Below are 15,332 nucleotides of genomic sequence, written 5' to 3' on the forward strand. Positions count from 1 at the left end.
CTGGAAAAAAGCAGATTTAGATTAGACATTAGGAATAAGTTCTTTACCATGAGGGTGGTGGAGCACTGGAATAGGTTGCCAAGGGAGGTGGTTGAGGCCCCTTCCCTGGAGACATTCAAGGTAAGGCTCGATGAGGCCCTGGGCAACCTGGTCTAGTTGGGGGTGTCCCCGCTGACTGCGGGGGGGGTCAGACTAGATGACCTTTGAAGGTCCCTTCCGGCCCAGATGATTCTATGATTCTATGATTCTATAATGTAGACCGGTTGGTAGCGTGTATTGTTAATAAACAAAGGGACAAATATGGGAAAAGTAAGCTTTTGATTTCCCAAGTTCATGCTCTCACTGCAAAACGGTCATGGGATCCTGAGGAATGGGATAAAAATATTTGGAGTGAATCCTCAGACTCTGAGACTGAGTTTGAATTTGATCCAGACTTAAAAAGCAGTGAGGTGGTGGAAGCACGACCCCTCGTACAAATGACGGGGGAGCAGGAATGAGCAGAGGAGTGCAGATCACTAGTACTTACACTCTGAAAGAGTTAAGGGAATTTTTAGAGATCTTCCAGCAAAAGAGTGGGGGAGGCATACTGTCATGGATTTTGCAAGTGTGGGATAGTGGAGCTGCATCTATCCATTTATCAGCGAGTGAAAAGAAATGTTGGGGCCCGCAGGGGATGGGAGAGAGCGAGGCAGGGCCACAGGCTGCCCCATGGGCATGGCAGCCGGAGCTGCCCAGCACAGAATCTCCAAAGGGGATTACTGAACCTGGGACATAGTTGAAAGTAGATTACAAGAATCATTAAGAAGCCTTTCATGACAATAATCTGTGCACGAATTGCGTCATCAGGATGCCAGGGTCCCTGAGGCTCTGGTGATCTTAGTCTGCTAAGAGGTGTTTTGAGGAGATGTAAAGAATTAAGGAGGGTGTAGGTGCTTTGCCAAGAAAAAATGTTTGCCTCAAAGAAGCCTTATATGAACCTTGATTAAACTGTGTGAGGATAGTGCTGTTTCAGTACTGGAAGAAAGCTAATATTGTGAGCAAATTGACTTTAACACTGAGTTGACAAATTGTGATTTGTTTTTAAGAAAATGTCTGTTAATCCTATTAGGGGAAAGGAGGGAGAGAGGCATGAGTGAGCAAGAATGAGTTATGTGGTTGGAGCAGCTGTAAAAAATTTGTTTTCAGTTGGGTCTGATTTACTGTCACACTTTTTGGTGATGGTTCCCAAATTCTGTGAATTGTGGTGTCATGTGGGTAAGCACATCTCCGAAATAGGGGGCAATGGCAGCTAGTGTCCCTAGCCAAAGACTGCTTTCCTGGCTGGAGATTGAGAGGGAAATTTGGTGTTTCTTTCAACAAATCGCAAGATTGCAGGATTTAACTCTCCTGCTGGGCTGTGCCCGTTCTATGGACAATGACTAACTTGGAGCCCTTGTTCTGGCCTGAGCTACAGATGTCTACATTCTTATCTATGTGTTTATTTCTAGAAACACAGGAGGGATGGGACAGTTTGCACTACCTAAGGCCACTTTGCAAAACCAAATATTATCTGCATCAGAATTTCAGCATCACGTCAGCATTGCTGGGGTTGCAGCTTTGCCCTGTCTATGAGGGTTTATGCTATCCTACTGCAAAGGCTAATATTTCCCTTACATTAGCCTGTTTTGTATTTATATATGTTCATTGTTTGAGGAATGCAGTCTTTAGTTTTTAACATCTCTCTTATGCCCTTAATCACTGTCCTGGGTTGAGAGACACAGGACTAACTTTTCTTCTAATGCTGGGGAAAATTGCACCTTTAGGAGACTCTAGTGTCTGGATTCATGAAAATATTTACTTTATAGCCAGCCAGGCTCTGTGGGATTCAAGGTTAGTGTTTTCGAGCCTTGCCAGGGGCAGGGACAAGGAGGAGCAAGGCCTGGGCATTTGACCCAGGCTGGCCAACAGGATTATTTCATACCATGAACGTCACATCCAATATAAATTAGAAAAGTTTGCTGCGTAGCGGGCTCTCTCCCTGATGGCGGTGGTCCAGACAACTCCTTGCCCCGGTGCCGGACCCCTGAGGCCTTCCCTTCCTCCTGAAGCCATTGCGCTCGCAGTGTCCGATACTTGCTGTCCACTGCTGGGAGTGCACAGCTTCCTGCTGATAGAATTGGCTGAGTATAATTCCTGTATATCTTATATCAGTATCGGGATTAATACTGGTTCTTTAGTATTATTGTTAATTCTTTAGTCTTATTCTATTAAATCTATTTATATTTCAACCCTCGTGTTTCTTTGTGTTCCCTGATTCCCCTTTCCAGGTGGGGAGGGGTCATCGGGTGATAGAATAATTGTCTAACGACAATAGATTGTTATGGGTTCTCTCAAACCATAACAGTGGCCCAGGTGATAGTTTGCACCCTGATTTTGGTCTGAAATAATCTTATTGTTCCATGATCAGAGAACTTAATACATAGGGTGGTGGCTGACTTGCCTTTGAGTTCTGCACTTTCAGGCAGCAAGGACAGAGAAACTTAAGCCACTAGCCTCTCAGAACTCCAGATTCTGCTGTTCTGAGTAATTATATTTAGGCACACAAATATCTAGTTCCAATTTCACTAGGATAAACATCCAAAGATTCTCAAAAGGATTGTCTTCCTTTAGCACTAAATCTAAAGTACTAGTAGTCTTGCTGGCAGCCCATGCAGAATTGTGAAAAATGTATGGAGACTTTGGGCCAGGTATATAGGCACCAAACTTCTAAATGTGTGTCTCTCTCTTGTCACCGAAAATCCTTTAAAAATCTGATTGCATCCATTCCCCATACATGCAGTAGAATCACAACAAAGTCATACATCAAAGCACACCAAATAAATAAAGAAGGAAGAAGACTACTGAAATACATCTGCAAAATACCTTTGTTGTTACAATGCAAAATACATATGTATGATGCAAGTCTTTTATATAGGAAGCTATGAAATCTAGTAGTTATACTCTAATCCTAGACTCAAGTTTTGGTTCTCTGTGGACAAGAGGTTTGAAATAAGATCTTCAGTGTAATTTGGCAGAAAAAAAAAAAAGGCTGTGTTATCTTTGGCTTCCTACAGAATGTCATCAAACCACAGACCTGAGAAGTACTATATCTTTTCTGTGTGGGATGGAAAATACTAAAACTGCATGTTCTCTGTCGCAAAACTTTAGTAGCAAAATATTGCCAAGTTTCAAATAACATTGAAATAAAGCACAGGATCACAAAAGTTTAAAATATACTTAGGAGCTTCTGTAAAAGCATGGATTGTACAAAAAAAAAAAGTCTAAAAATATTGAAATTGTAACCACTAGGCTAGGAAAGGAACTGTTCAGTGATACAAGAATGCACTTATCTCTAGTCAAACAGAGCATTCATATTTCATAATGAAATTTCATGGATGAGAAGCTCAACATGAGTTGGCACGCTGGCAGCCCAGAAAGCCAACCGCATTCTGGGCTGCATCAAGAGAAGTGTGGCCAGCAGGTCACGGGAGGTGATTCTACCCCTCTGCTCTGCGCTCATGAGACCCCACCTGGAATACTGTGTCCAGCTTTGGAGTCCTCAACACAGGAAGGACATGGATCTGTTGGAATGGGTCCAGAGGAGGGCCACGAAGATGATCAGAGGGATGGAGCACCTCCCCTATGAAGACAGGCTGAGAGAGCTGGGGTTGTTCAGCCTGGAGAAGAGAAGGCTCCAGGGAGACCTCATAGCAGCCTTCCAATATCTGAAGGGAGCCTACAGGAGAGCCGGAGAGGGACTCTTTGTAAGGAAGTGTAGTGACAGGACAAGGGGTAATGGTTTTAAATTGGAAGAGGGGAGATTTAGATTAGATATTAGGAGGAAATTCTTTACTGTGAGGGTAGTGAAGCACTGGAACAGGTTGCCCAGGGAAGTTGTGGATGCCTCATCCCTGGAAGTGTTTAAGGCCAGGCTGGATGGGGCTTTGAGCAACCTGGTCTAGTGGGAGGTGTCCCTGCCCATGGCCGGGGGGTTGGAACTCGATGATCTTTAAGGTGCCTTCCAACTCTAACCATTCTATGATTCTGTGATTCTATAAAGTAAGTAAAGTTGGGACATATCAGTGACTAAGACAAGAGATAGGTGATACCAGAAATTGTATTTATGTATCAGTAGCTGGCGTACTTCTGCATAAGTGAGTATAAAATTAAATATTCAAGTGAGCAGTCAGTTGCATTATTTGGACAAAAGTATGCCTTGGCTGAGAAGAAAATCTAGGTTCTATCACTATACTGGTTAAAAACCCTTGATAATGAACTGCATAAGAGCAAAAAGTCATGTCTGTGACTGAGGAGCTATGCTGGACTTTCTCCTTACCAACACAAAGGGGCTGGTGGGGAATGTCAAGCTCAAGGGTAGCCTTGGCTGCAGTGACCATGAGATGGTAGAGTTCAAGATCCTTAGGGCAGTGAGGACAGTGTGCAGCAAGTTCACTACCCTGGACTTCAGGAGAGCAGACTTTGGCCTCTTCAGGGATCTGCTTGGTAGAGTACTGTGAGATAAAGCCCTGGAGGGAAGAGGGGCTCAAGAAAGCTGGTTAGTATTCAAGGATCGCCTCCTCCAAGCTCAGAAGCGATGCATCCCAACAAAGAAAAAGTAGGGCAAAAATATTGGGAGGCCTGCATGGATGAACAAGGAGCTCCTGGACACACTCAAAAGCAAAAAGGAGGCCTACAGAGGGTGGAAGCAAGGACAGGTAGCCTGGAAGGAATACAGAGAAACTGCCCGAGTGGCCAGGAACCAGATTAGGCAAGCTAAAGCCCAGATAGAATTAAATCTGGCCAGGGACATCAAGGGCAACAAGAAAAACTTCTATAAGTACGTCAGGGATAAAGGGAAGACTAGGGAAAATGTGGGCCCTCTCCGGAAGGAAAGGGGAGACCTGAACACCCAGGATATGGAGAAGGCTGAGGTACTGAATGACTTTTTTGCCTCAGTCTTCACCGGCAAGGGCTCCAACCACACTGCCCAAGTCGCAGAACGCAAATCAGAGGCTGTGACAATGAAGAACCACCCACTGTGGGTGAAGATCAGGTTCAAGATCATCTAAGGAACCTGAAGGTACATAAGTCCATGGGACCGGATGAAATCCATCCATGGGTCCTGAGGGAGCTGGCAGATGAAGTTGCTAAGCTACTTTCCATTTTATTTGAAAAGTCATGGTAGTCCGGTGAAGTTCCCACTGACTGGAAAAGGGGAAGCATAACCCCCATTTTCAAAAAGGGAAAAAAGGAAGACCCGGGAAGCTATAGCCCTGTCAGTCTCACCTCTGCGCCTGGCAAGATCATGGAGCAGATCCTCCTGGAATCTCTACTAAGGCACATGGAAAATAAGGAGGTGATAGGTGACAGACAACATGGCAAGTCATGCCTGACAAATTTGATGGCCTTCTATGATGGGGTTACAGTGCTAGTGGATAAGGGAAGAGCAACAAAAGTCATCTCCCTGGACTCGTGCAAAGCATTTGAAACTGTCCCACACTACATCCAGGTCTCTAAACCGGAGAGACACATATTTGATGGATGGAGCACTCGGTGGATAAGGAATTGGCTGGATGGTTGCAACCAAAAAGTTGCAGTCAACAGCTCAATCTCCAAGTGGAGTGGCATCCCTCAGGGGTCATTACTAGGGCCAGTGCTGTTTAACATCTTTGTCGGAGACATGGACACTCGGATTGAGTGCACCCTCAGCAAGTTTGGAGATGAGGGAATGGATACCATCCTGAGGGACCTGGACAGGCTTGAGAGGTGGGCCCGTGCAAAATTCATGAAGTTCAACCAGGCCAAGTGCAAGGTCCTGCACCTGGGTCAGGAAAATCCCAGGCACAAATACAGGTTGTGCGGAGAACGGATTAAGAGCAGCCCTGAGGAGAAGGACTTGGAGAAGTTGGTGGATGAGAAGCTCAACATGAGCCGGAAATGTGCTCTTGTAGTCCAGAAGGCCAACTGCATCCTGGGCTGCATGAAAAGAAGTGTGGCCAGCAGGTCGAGGGAGGTGATTCTGCCCCTCTATTCTGCTCTGGTGAGACCCCACCTGGAGTACTGTATCCAGCTCTGGAGTCCTCAGCACGAGAAGGATACGGACCTATTGGAGCGGGTCCAGTGGAGGGCCACAAAGATGATCAGAGGGCTGGAGCACCTCTCCTATGAAAAGAGGCTGAGAGAGCTGGGGTTGTTCAGCCTGGAACAGAGAAGGCTCCAGGGAGACCTCATAGCGGCCTTCCAGTACCTGAAGGGGGCCTACAAGAAAGTTGGAGAAAGACTTTTTACAAGGGCATGTAGTGATAGGACGAGGGGTAATGGCTTCAAACTGGAAAAGGGTAGATTTAGATTAGATATTAGGAAGAAATTCTTTAGTGTGAGAGTGGTGAGGCACTGGAACAGGTTGCCCAGAGAAATTGTGGATGCCTCATCCCTGGAAGTGTTCGAGACCAGGCTGGATGGGGCTTGGAGCAACCTGGTCTAGTGGGAGGTGTCCCTGCCCAGGGCAGAGGGGTTGGAACTAGATGATCTTTGAGGTCCCTTCCAACCCGAACCATTCTATGATTCTATGATTGTTGCATCTCTCCCTAGATGTCATGATGTTTCCAGTTTACCCAAAAGTACATCAGACCAGGAAGCCCTTTCCCCTACTTTCATAGGGGACCACCATTTTGTTTAAGCTACCATTTTATGGCAGGGAGCTGCCATTTTGCTAAATGTCATAAGTCCCATGTTTTCAAACTGATCTGTGATTGGCTTACAGCCATTTCTTGACAAGGTCATACCCATGTGTTCCCAAGTAGCCCTGTGATTGGCTGGCCGGACCAGCCACCCACTTCCTGTTTACCCCAGAAGGATATCAGAGCAGGAAGCCTCTAAATACACAGGGTCTACCATGTTGTTTCAGCCACCATTTTATGGCAGGTAGGCCCCATTTTTGACAACGTCATGCCCCATGTGTTTTCATACTGCCCTGTAATTGGCTGCTAGGAGTAGCTGCCTTTACCAGTGTAGCCAGAAGTATGTCAGAAAAGGAACCTAACACTGACAAAAAACATCACTAAACCATGTCACTAAGCACTACGTCTACACATCTTTTAAATACCTCCAGGGATGACGATTCCACCACTTCCCTGGACAGCCTGTTCCAATGCTTGATAACCCTTGGTGGAAGAGGATCAGGTCAGGGAGTGTTTAAGCAAATCAGACATACATAAGTCCATGGTCCCTGATGGGATAGTCCCACAATTGCTGAGGGTCATTGCGAGGCCACTCTCAATAATCTTTGAACAATTGTCGCAACTGGGAGAGGTGCCTGAGGAGTACAGGAAAGCAAATGCCACTCCTATCTCCAAGAAAGTCAAGGAGGAGGACGCAGGCCGGTCAGCCTCACATTGATCCCTGTGAAAGTAATTGGGAGTAGTCAGCATGGAACTACAAAGGGGAAGCCATTTTAAACCAGCCTGAGAACTTTTTATGATTAAATGACTGGCCTGGTAGATGAGGGGAGAGCAGCGGATATTGTCTACCTTGTCTTCAGTATAATTCCATCTCCTCAATTAATAGTTTGTAGGAAGGCATTAAGCTCTGCTGTGTAGCTAGGAACTGTGGCAAGAGAGGTTTCTCTGTTCCATATATAAGGATATCATCATCCCTAAAAGTCTGTAGAGGAAAGCTTCAATATATTGCCTGTAGGCTCAAAGAAAAGTAACAAAGGTGCTTAGGTGTACCCTTTTCTCAGATTTATTTTTAAGTAATCTGTTGAAAGCTGATTTCTGAGTGGATGGATTTGGCAGAAATGCTAAAAAACAAGACCTTAAAAATAGAGTGGGAAAATAAATGAATACTAAAAATATAAAAATATATTTTCATAAATCAAATTATGAAATTGTATATTTTGTTAAGATTTATATCACAAAGGACACAGGAAATCTCTGATATACAAATAACAGTGAAACAAATTGGTTTCCCTTGTAGTAACAGAGGACTCTTTTGTCAAACTATTAAGTGATGATAATTTAAAGATGTTGCTCACAGGTTGGGGGAGCTATAAGAGTGCATACTATGTTCAGAAATACTACAACACAGGCCTGAGGCAGACAGCAGAAGAAAATTTAGGTATTAGTGAAACAAATAAATGTCTTGTTGTAAAATGGAGAGATACTTATGTCAGGTCAAATAAAAAATAAAAACAAGACAGTTCCCAAAGGAGTTACAGAAGGTAATAAAAGATAGTAACAGGACTAGGGCTAAAACTAGGAGAAGTTTTTTTCCAGATTTTTTCCTGACATGATCAGAAAGAACATGGAAATAAGGAGGGAAGGGGAGGATTGTGGGGTTTTTTGAATGACCACCTCTAGTCATTCATTCAACCCAGGATCATTGAATATACCAACAGTGCTTCCACTGCCTTACTTCTGTCAAATAACCTTTCACAACAAATCAGACTCATCTTCAAATTCACCATGCACATCAACCTGAAAAATCTGATGTTGTGGTTTGGACCTGGCTAGCTCAGTTGGTAGAGCACAAGACTTTTAATCTCAGAGTCGTGGATTTGAGCCCCACGTTGGCCTGTCCTGTCTGCTCCTCCCCACAGGTGGGACCCCTCTATGCTTTTCTGCTTACAACCCTCCAACAGGGCAAATAACAAAGTTAGCCGACCTTGGTTGTTATAGCAATAAGTATAAGCAAGAGTCCCTCTGCATACCATTCTTTGGTATTCACTATAAACATAGATCTTATCACTCTGAGAATGAAGGGCTTCTGCACAATATGCTGTTCATTTCAGAGAGTTAGAAGAGGTTTAGCTAAAAAGTAAAATTACTGAACAGAAAATTGGTTCTGTTTTAACTCAAACCAGGACATCTGAGGAAACTTCCAACAGAGAGCGATATATATACTTAGCTATGAAAAAGCTTTGAAAGAGCTTATAAAAAGGCACCCATAACATTTGAGCAAATAACTGTTATTTGCAGATACAGTTCAACATCTAACTCAGACTGATCGCAAATGCTTCTGCAGTTCATATCAAATAGATAAGTCAACACTAGACTTCAGCATTCAAAATCATTCTTTGTACCTTTTACAACTAAGCAGTGTTTGTATGTACAGATAATATCTTCAAGACCCACCTGGATGCAGTCCTGAGTGATGTGCTCTAGGCAATCCTGCTTTAGCAGGGGAGTTGAACTAGATGATCTCTAGAGGTCCCTTCCAACTCTGACAATTCCATGATTCCATGATTCTGTGAACAGCTGCACTCAGAAATTAAATTTTCTCTAGTTACTATCTATTTATTAATTTGCATGAGGCCTAAGCTAAATTTGATGTTGAAGTACAAAGCCCATTGAAAATTATAGACCTTTTTTAGAATTTCAGGATGAAACTACTATTACTACTGATTTTTACTAAGAATGCCTCATTGCTTTTTTAAGTTAGGCATTGTACTCCCAAAGCAAACATTTTCTTTTCCCAGAGAAGTTTACTTTTACTAAAATCAGAAGACAATGTAAGTCTGAGAACAAAGAGGAGAGACACAAACTTAATGATAAAAAATAAATAACTACGGTTATTTAGCAAAAGTAAGTTTCCCTCATGGTTGTTTATCTCAATGTGCATAACTCATAAAATAAATAAACTTCCAAACATTCAAAAAGATCACCTGAGTTGCTTTAATTTTAATGCAGAAAAATGGACTTTAACCAGAGGTCTGATTAAGGGGAAGGTGGATGGTTTGTAACACAGTTCAGTAAGGATGTTCTATGCAAATAGCAGGAAGGAGAAAAAAAGACAGACAAGGAGAGAAGCAGTCCAGTTCTGGGCCCCCCAGTTCAAGAAGGACGAGGAACTACTGGAAGGAGTCCAGCAGAGGGCTACAAAGATGATCAAGGGAATGGAGCACCTCTCTTATGAGGAAAGGCTGAGAGACCTGAATCTGTTTAGCCTGGAGGAGACCGAGAGGGGATCTCATCAGTGCTAAATATCTAAAAGGCAGGTGTCAAGAGGATGGGTCCAGACTCATTTCAGTGGTGACCAGCAATAGGACAAGGGGCAACAGGCACAACCTGGAACACAGGAAATCCCATCTCAACACGAGGAAAAACTTCTTTACTTTGAGGGTGGCAGAGCACTGGAACAGGCTGACCGGGGAGGTGGTGGAGTCTCCTTCTCTGGAGATATTCAAAACCCTCCTGGATGCGTTCCTGTCCAACCTGCTCTAGGTGAACCTGCTTTGGCTTCCTGGGGTTGGACTAGATGATCTCCGAAGGTGCCTTCCAACCCCTACCATTCTGTGATTTTGTGATAGCATAACTGAAGGCCAGACACTGAGTCAGAGCAGTTGAAAGAAGGTAAATAGCATGTTCTAATAGATATATTCTTGGTCTCCCTCCATCTCTCACCATGTAAGAAGTGATAATGTTTCAGAAGAACATCTTGTGTTCAAGAAAAACTATATAGCAACCTAAAAAGTTCCTCGGTTTATACTGGGGCTAATTTGTTGTTCCTGAAACTATTCTTCCACCCATCTGATGCTGAGCAAATGCTAGTTCTCAACATTCAGATTAAAATGTAATTTATTATTTTGGTTTAGAAAGGAGTAGTGAATGTAGCTAATGTAGAGCTGACTTTTTTTTTTTTTAATATTAAAAATATTTTACTTCTCTGTCTTGTTTCTACTACTTCACTGGAAAAAAATAAAGAAAAACAGATGATCCCATCAAAACATTGGTGGGGTATCAGCCAGTTCTAAGGAAGAAATATTTGAAGTTAAACTTTTATAGTGATAGTCCACCCTGACTTCAGATAAGGACTTTGGGACTCAAAAAGGATTTGATTCAGGTAATGATTTTGATTACTGCTTTGTGCATACTATATGTAATTGACTGTCTGCTGGGTCAGAGTTCTGAAGAGATCCACAATAGACGCACTTTTAGAGAGACACTTCCTGAGTTGCATGGAAAATTTATGTTTCTTTATTCCTTCTTTTCCTTAGGCTATAATGCAAATAACTTAGATGGAGAAAATGTATGTACTTCTTAATGAAAGGGAAGCATATAGTAATAAAAATAATGTTTCTTGGGTTTTAAAATGAGCCCAGTATATTCTGAGATGTGACTTTGGAATTTGAGTCTAATTAAGAAAGAGCAAGAAATGACATCATAAAACTAGAGATGAGTGTCCTATTAGCGTGCATATTTGTGCATAGGCAGACATGATTAATAAAGCTTATGTTTATATATCTTTTTATTGGATCTGAATTTTTAAAGACTCTAGTGAGCTGTAACAAAACATTGAGTTAAGAAAAACATTTTATGACATTGCTACCATTTCAATACATCATTTTGAAAACAAAAGAGCTGTAGTGATTTTAGCCCACCTTTAAAATCTCCATATTCTGTACTATGCACATGTGGAGGTTATCTTGAGGGTTGTAAATTTGGCTCACCTTTTACTGCTTCTATGATGGTTAAGCATGCATAAAATGCACTGCAATTTTGGTCTTGTGATTCTTGGCACACTTGAAAAAGTCTTTAAATAATAATTCCAACGATATATGGGTTTTCCTATTCACATAAAGAAGAGCATAATTTTCACATATTTATGAGAGCCTGTTTATTAAATGTACTAAACCAATTAGGAGTTGTTGGCTGGTGTGACAGATAACCATATAACCTTATGGCATGAGCAATCTACACTCAGAGATACTTCACTAATGTAAGAAAAAGATCATCCTCCAGTATTTGAATAAGAAGAACAGAAAAGTCAAAAGGTGTGTGTAAGAGGTATGAGCTTCACTGAGACTCAGTGAGAGAGCAAAATATACAATAAGCTGTGTGAAAATCAGATCAAGAAAACAACAGTACAAGAAGGTACATGCAATAGGTTCACAGGAGTCTTCCAGTGTCTCAGAAAGACTATATTAAATATTACAGAAAAAACCTACATACACGGCTTACATTGAATACTACAGGAGAAGGGACTCTATGCACTTACAGCTAAAAAGAAAGCTTCATTTTAAATTACAGGGGAATATTTGATGCATCAAATATTAATGAAACATGCATTGAAAGTAGCCAAAAGAAAATCTGTTTTAATTACATTCACTGAGGCAATTAGATTGACATTTTGGCCCCAAAATAATAAAATTATTGATGTCCTATAAAATTCATAAGTTAAAGATATCTTCAGTTTTTAAAATTGAAGGACCACATTGATTTATGTACTTTATATTAATATAATTTCTCTACTGTTTTTTTCATACAAAAATTTTACTCACGATCTTAATGAATTTTTATCCATTGCTATCCCATATGCAGTTTCCATTACTTCAGTGAGAATTATTTATCCAATGGCAAAAAGCATGGGAATTGACCTCCTGGATCAAGTCATCCTGACTCTATTGCTGGCCAGCATTATTTACATCCAAGGAAAATCTGTTTAGCACTAGAATTGATCATCATGAAGTTACTAGTCAAGAAGGAAAGTTTCTTGATTTCACTTGCTCACTAGTTATATGTACAACATATCACTTTCCATATAACTGTGGCTACTTGAGTTGTCCATTAGCATACCTAATACGTTGCTGGAGTATTGTCCTGATTATTTCTTACAAAAGTGAGTTTCACATATTAATTATGTAGCTGGTTAAAGAAATACTAATAATACTGTTCTAAAAAACCATATTTTGACTATGATTTCATCTATTAAGTGTAAATTGCCTTCTTTTTATGGCAGGAGTTACTAAATAACCCATGTAGCTTTGTGTCTTCCTTTGTTTATACTGTAAATAATGCTCATACTTTTACAAAAAATGCTAATTTTTACTAGTTGCATCCTGTGATGTGAACAGGAAATTAAATGCTCTTCATGAAACTTGTTAATTGTAACTTCATGGGACACATTGTTTCAGCCTTGGAACCATACATATGGCATATAAAATGACATGAATGTTGAAATTTGTATAAAGAAAAGCTAGGTGCCCATGCATGCAACCTTTACAAGCATAAATAAATCTTTTATGAATACACCCTATAAGCTTACACTTGCACTGCTACAAATCTGAAGTAACTCCTCTGACCTTAATAGATATACTCAAGATGTACCCCTTGTGCAGATGAGAGAAGAATTTGGCCTTTTAACTGCAATGAAACTACGTATGCAAGTAATATATCATGAAAGTCCGGACAGCAGAATAAGGTCCTCCATATAAAATATTATCACTAGGTGTTATGATTTGAGAGAACCCATAACAATCTATTGTCGTTAGACAATTATTCTATCACCCGATGACCCTTCCCCACCCGGAAAGGGGAATCGGGGATGTGGTTTAGCCTCAGACGGCAACAAAGGACCACGTGGCAGCCGCTCGCTCAGATCGGGCCCCTACCACCAGCGCGGCCGGGAGGGGAGAATTGGAAGAAAAAGGCAAAAACTCGTGGGTTGAGACGAAGGCAACTTAACAGCAAAGGGAGCAAGAAACAACAACACCAATAACACTGACAGAGGAACATACAACCACGAGTATGATACCACCACTTGCCGACCGGACCCGGGACGCCCCGACCGCTCTGCTCCCCCGGGGGATGATTTCCTCTTCTGCCCCCCCCCACTTCCTGCCCCTCCCCTTCCCCGGCTAGCTCCGGCTACCCCCGGGCATGGCTCACATGGGATGGAATACCTGTGTCCCTGCTAGGTCCTGGGGAGAATTAACCCTATCCCCGCCAGACCCAGGACATCATCCACCCCTTATTCCATACCATTTCATGCCATGCCCAGATCCTACAGTTTCCAATTAAATACCATCAGTTTCCCCTGACATATATATATGTATATCTCCATAGAGGTATAATGTCCTTGGTCTGTGGGCCATCACTCTAAAATGTCCATTAAGTTCGTTTAGTCCATGACTTCGAGCTCCATCTGTTAGAACGGTCTCTCAGGGCATGCAAGATGGTGTGTGTGGGGCTGGGCTGTCGCATGCTGTATTTCTGGGGCTTGTGGCTGATGTATCCGGTGCAGCTCATGTCCATGGTCCATGGGTTGAAGATGTCGATCTCAATGAAGTTGCTGGGCGCCAGCTGCTGAAGTCAGTTCTGATCCCTTCGCTGCTGCACTTTACTCGGTTTTTCATCAGAGTCCATTTGTCATTAGTTTGGGTGATTCTTACTATAGTACAACCAATAGCAGTTACAGAAATGAGATGTACAGTGGCAGGGTCATTTAGCAATTAACATCATACAGTTTCATTCACTGGCTATTCTCGCCCAAAATCAGGTCCCCGTGTGGTACACATCGAACTTCCCCATCCTTCCACATCACCCACCAAGTGCACCCAGGTCCTTGAGCAAAGGCAATCCCATGGACGGGTTTGCCTTTGCCTGAGGCAGGACTAACCCAGACTGTCTTCCCTAACATATTCTTCATGTGCACTACGGGGACTTTATCTCCCTCCACAGTACCTGGAGGTTTTGATTGGGCAGGTCCAGCTCGGTTGGTAGATCCCCTGGTGTTAACTAGCCAGGTAGCCTTTGCTAAATGTGTATCCCAATTTTTTAAAGTCCCACCACCCATTGCTCTCAGTGCAGTTTTTAACAGTCCATTGTACCGTTCTATCTGCCCAGAGGCTGGTGCATGATAAGGGATGTGATAGACCCATTCAATACTGTGCTCTTTGGCCCAGGTGTCAATGAGGCTGTTTCGGAAATGAGTCCCGTTGTCCGACTCAATTCTCTCTGGGGTGCCATGTCACCATAGGACTTGCTTTCCAAGGCCCAGGATAGTGTTCCGGGCGGTGACATGGGGCACAGGGTATGTTTCCAGCCATCCAGTGGTTGCTTCCACCATTGTGAGCACATGGCGCTTGCCTTGACGGGTTTGTGGGAGTGTGATATAATCGATCTGCCAGGCCTCCCCATATTTGTATTTCAGCCATCGTCCTCCATACCAAAGAGGCTTTAATCGCTTGGCTTGCTTGCTTGCAGCGCATGTCTCACATTCATGGATGACCTGTGCAATAGTGTCCATGGTCAAATCCACCCCTCGGTCACGAGCCCATCTATATGTGGCATCTCTTCCTTGATGGCCTGAGGAGTCATGGTCCCATCGAGCTATGAATAATTCACCCTTATGTTGCCAGTCCAGATCCACCTCAGCCACTTCAATCTTAGCAGCCTGATCCACTTGCTGGTTGTTCTGATGTTCCTCAGTGGCCCGGCTCTTGGCTACATGGGCATCTACGTGACGTACTTTCACAACCAGATTCTCTACCCGGGCAGCAATATCCTGCCACAATCCAGCAGCCCAGATAGGTT

The sequence above is a fragment of the Numenius arquata genome, chromosome W (assembly GCF_964106895.1).
Source record: "Numenius arquata chromosome W, bNumArq3.hap1.1, whole genome shotgun sequence".
NCBI classification, from domain to species: Eukaryota; Metazoa; Chordata; class Aves; order Charadriiformes; family Scolopacidae; genus Numenius; species Numenius arquata.